Source organism: Panthera onca, chromosome D2 (assembly GCF_046562875.1).
Source record: "Panthera onca isolate mPanOnc1 chromosome D2, mPanOnc1 haplotype 2, whole genome shotgun sequence".
Lineage (NCBI taxonomy): Eukaryota > Metazoa > Chordata > Mammalia > Carnivora > Felidae > Panthera > Panthera onca.
In genome coordinates, this window is record NC_138349.1 from 1,390,639 (window position 1) to 1,395,391 (window position 4,753).

The following is a 4,753-nucleotide window of genomic DNA, read 5'->3' on the forward strand; positions in this document are numbered from 1 at the left end:
AAATTTAAAAAGAAAAAAACTTGGATAGATTAAAAAAAACATTTTTTTCGGGCATTAAAATCATACAGAGCAGATTCTCTGACCATAATGCCATTAAATCTGGAAATCAATAACAAAAGATAACTAGAAAATGGCCATATGTTTGGAAATTAATAAACGCATTGCTAAATAACTCATTTTGGTCAAGGGACAAACCGTGATAACAATTAGAAAACGCTTTTCAATAAGCAATGGTGAAAAAACTAAACATCAAGCTTGTGGAATGGACTAAAGTGTACTTAGTGTTTTCATGCCTGAGCGTACACAGCAGGGAAAACAGCTGACAAGAAGGAGCTGAGCGTCCGGAACCCAGGGAAGTGGCAAACCAAACCCCAATGAAATAAACAGAGAAGCGAATAAATATGAGGCAGAGCGTGATGAAATGAGGGAAATATACCGCAGAGAGGCAAACTAAGCCACGAGGACTTCTCTGAAAATACCCGCACAATTCATAAGCCTCTGACAAATTTACGAAATCCTTCAGAAATTAAAATCATATGAGTATGTCAATTCTGTGCCAATAAATTTGAAATGAAATGTACCAATTCCTAGAGATGTAGCAAAACTAACTCAGAAAAAAAGTGATTTTTAAAGACATTGAATCAGTAGTGAAAAAATCCCCCCCAAACAGAACTCTAAGCACAGATGGCTTTATTGGCAGTTTTCACCACATGCGCAGGGAACAGAAGAAAAATGTTATACAAACTCCTCCAGATAATAGAAAAAGGGGTAACAGTCCCCAACTTGTTTCATGAGAAGAGCAAAACCTGATACGAATGAGGAAAAAAACTCATCAATCTTAACATTAGTAAATGTGGATGGGGAAATAAACGCAGGAAAAATAAGCAGATAAAATTCAACGTTGATTCGTAATTTTTTTTTTTAAATCTGAGCAAACCTGGGGGTGCCTGGGTGGCTCAGTCGGTTGAGCGTCGACTTCGGCTCAGGTCATGATCTCCTGGTTTGTGGCTTTGAGCCCCGCATTGGGCTCTGTGCTGACAGCTCGGAGCCCGGAGCCTGCTTCGGATTCTGTGTCTCCCCCTCTCTCTGCCCCTGTCATGCTCATGCTCTGTCTCTCTCAAAAAAATAAATAAATAAATAAACCTTAAAAAAAATCTAAGCAAACCTGGAACTGAAAGGAACTTCTTAAACCTGGTGAAGGGTATCTTCTAAAAAAAGGAAAATAGATCCTCTTAGTGGAAGGATAGGTCATCGTAATTGATAGAATTTTCCCTAAGACCAGGAAGAGGTCATAGAGGCCCACAATCATAATTTCCATTCTACGCTGCACTTGGGGTCCCAGACATCATCATGACGCGACGGCAACAACAACCAGAATGTATATGAATTGGAAGGTGAAAGGGAAAACCCGGATTATTTGTGGATGGCATATGTAGCTGCATATGGAGGAAATCTAAAAGACGTCACATCTGTGGGGAGCTTAGCTGAATCATAGTCTGTGACAGGAGAGCACAAAAGATGGGGACCTGGCAAGGGCCAGAATACAGTGCTAAGCTGCTTACCATTTTCTTTCTGCAATAGTATGCCATTTTTGATACGGTTTTGATCATTTAAAGGTATATCCTATTCTCTAGATCCAACTTCTGGAGTTCTGCACAAAGAGCAGGTAGGAAAGAAAGAAAGAGGAACGAAGAAACCAAGAGCAAACGAATAAAAACCCAGTTCGGAGACGGTGGAGTCCAAGCACGTCAGGAGTAAAATAACGGTAAATGCACTGCCTACTCTGGCTGAAAGAGATTGTGAGACTCGGTAAAAAAGTAAGATCAAGGGGAACCTGGGGAGCTCCGTCGGTTAAGCGTCTGACTTCGGCTCAAGTCACGATCTCGCGGTTTGTGGGTTCGAGCCCCGCGTCGGGCTCTGTGCTGACAGCTCGGAGCCTGGAGCCCGCTTCTGTTTCTGTGTCTCCTCCTCTCTCTGCCCCAACCCACTCGCATTCTGTCTCTGTCTCTCTCAAAAATAAATAAACATTAAAAAAAATGTAAACAACACACTTCTAAATAATGTGTGGATCGAAAAAGAAATCACAATGAAGTTAGAAACTATTGTAATCTGAGTGATAATGAAAACACTAGAAAGCAAAATTTGTGCATATGACTAAAACACTCCTGAGGGGAAACGTACAGCTTGAAATGCTTACGTTAGAAGAAAAAGATGCTGGGGCGCCTGGGTGGCTCAGTCAGTTGAGCGTCTGACTTTGGCTCAGGTCATGATCTCAAAGCTCTGTGAGTTCGAGCCCTGCGTCGGGCTCCGCGCCAAGAGCTCAGAGCCCGGAGCCTGCTTTGGATTCTGTGTCTCCCTTTCTCTCTGCCCCTCCCTGCTCATGCTCTTTCTCTCTCTCTCTCTCTCTCTCAAAAATAGGTAAACATTAAAAAAATAATTTAAAAAAAAAGAAGAAAAAGATGCATCACGGCCCGAGAAATACAGGAGCAAATCAACCCCGAGAACCACTCCTCTTTCCCACGGTCCCGGGACAGCACCCAGAAGCACACCTGAGCCCCTCGGGCCAAGAGCAGACAGCGTTTCCCGAGGAAAACCAGAGCGGGGGAGAGCGCTGGGCAGGCCACGACTACCGCTGTCCACGCGGCGGCCAGCGTGACAGAAGAGCCGCGCACGCGTTCTTGGGCCCATTCCAAGACCACATCTCGGCGGCCCTCGATGACCCACTCTTCGGTGTCTTTCACCGTAATTAACAGAGATGGGAGGCACCCGGCTGGCTCAGCTGAGGGAGCGCGGGACTCTTGATCTCGAGGTTGTGAGTTCGAGCCCCACATTGGGTATAGAGTTCACTTAAAAATAAAAATTTTTATGGGAATGCAAGCTGGTGCAGGCTCTGGAAACCTGGGGAAAACAGGATGGAGGCTCCTCAAAAAACTAAAAATAGAACCACCCTACGACCCAGCAATTGCACTACTAGGCATTTATCCAAGGGATACAGGTGTGCTGTTTCGAAGGGACACATGCACCCCCATGTTTAGAGCAGCACCATTGACAATAACCGAAGTATGGAAAGAGCCCAAACGTCCATCTGTGGATGAATGGATAAAGAAGATGTGGTTTATATATACAACGGAGTATTACTCGGCAATCAAAAAGAATGAAATCTTGCCATTTGCAACTACGTGGGTGGAACTGGAGGGTCTTATGCTAAGTGAAATTAGTCAGAGAAAGACAAAAATCATATGACTTCACTCTTATGAGGACTTTAAGAAACAAAACCGGCGAACGTAAGGGAAGGGAAGCAAAAATAATATAAAAACAGGGAGGGGGACAAAAGAGAAGAGACTCATAAATATGGAGAGCAAACTGAGGGTTATGGGAGGGGTTGTGGGACGGGGGATGGGCTAAATGGGGGAGGGGCACTAAGGAATCTACTCCTGAAATCATTGTTGCACTATGTGCTAATTTGGATGTAAAATTTAAAAAATAAAAAATAAAATTAAAAAAATAATATAAAGTTTGAAATAAAAAAATAAATAACATAAAAAATTTTAAATCTCAAAAAATACCCCACAGATGACAGTGAAAAGAATCACTCACTTTGACAGTCCTGGCGGCCCCACCCCCACATCGCCATGAAGCCCCGTTCTGGGTGAAAAACCTAGACATCTGCCCAGTCCAGCATTCATGGTGCAGGGGCCGCTGGACCCCGGACGTTGTTCTAGCCTCTGTCCTCACAGAACTATTTCATGGGGAGAGACAGTGAGACCTTTTTAAGATGTCAGGTATAACTGTTTTGGAGAAAATAAATGCAGGGTAAAACAGGTTAGAATATTCCAGCAACAGCAGCAGGGAGAGAAGCTTTCTATAACATACAAGGAGGTCAGATGACCTACTAAGGTCAATTGGAGAGAGGGAGCCATGCAGGTATCTGGAGAGGGAGCATTCCGAGCAGAGAACAGCAAACGCGGAGGCCCTGCACGAGAACGTGCTGTCGGTGTGATGAGGTTACAATCACCCCATCCGGCACTTACTGGCATAACGGAGCCACACGGTGGAAAGGGTTGGAGGGTGAGCTCAATGACCGTACCGCCCGGACCCCCACCAAGGCAAAGACAAAGCGAGTAACACAGCCGCGGTGGACTGCGGGCTCCCTTCTGGGCACCCACGTGCCCCCAGTCCTTCTCAGTCAGACCCTGCCCATCCCTGATCAAACCTCCTCGCCCCCGCCCATCCCCTCTGCCCTGGAAGGAGTGGGTCTCAAACTCCCTCCCACAACGCTGATGCCACGCGGCCCCTCCCAGCCCGTTTCTTCTGCGGTCTTTCTGGGCACAGCACATTCGGTCCTCTGTGGGGACCACGGGTGCACCGTCTTCCGGATCCTTTCTCTTCTCACTCTGTGCCGAATCCAGCAACGACAGCTGCCACTCTGTCTCAACACGACTATACCTTCAGACGGAAAGTTCCACCGTTTCTGCACCCCCCCCCCCCCCGCCACCCAGGACCGGGCCAGCATCCCGGATCCTTGCCGTCCCCCAAGTGCTACACCTGCTCCCGGCCTCGCCCCAACTGCAGCCAGAGAGATGCCCTAAAACGTGGGCAGTTCACTCCAGCCGCTGCCGGAGCCCCACCCGGTGGCCTCCAGCTGGCCGGGCTCCCCGGCCCGGTCTCCTGCCCCCCTCCGCCCGTCTCTGCGCCCCCGTCACATGGGATCCCTGCTGGTTGCCCAGTGCCCTGGGCCGCTTCATTGCCTGTT

At 47.3% G+C, this 4,753-nt stretch overlaps 1 long non-coding RNA gene across 1 annotated transcript; it reads right to left on the bottom strand.

Moving 5' to 3' along the window:
* Positions 1-673: 673 nt before the first annotated feature.
* On the bottom strand, positions 674-2,308 carry LOC132684559 (uncharacterized). The gene is made up of 2 exons (XR_009612721.3): positions 938-2,308; positions 674-806 (listed from the first exon to the last, which is right to left on the bottom strand). It is a non-coding gene; the product is annotated as an uncharacterized LOC132684559 (long non-coding RNA).
* Positions 2,309-4,753: the final 2,445 nt, after the last annotated feature.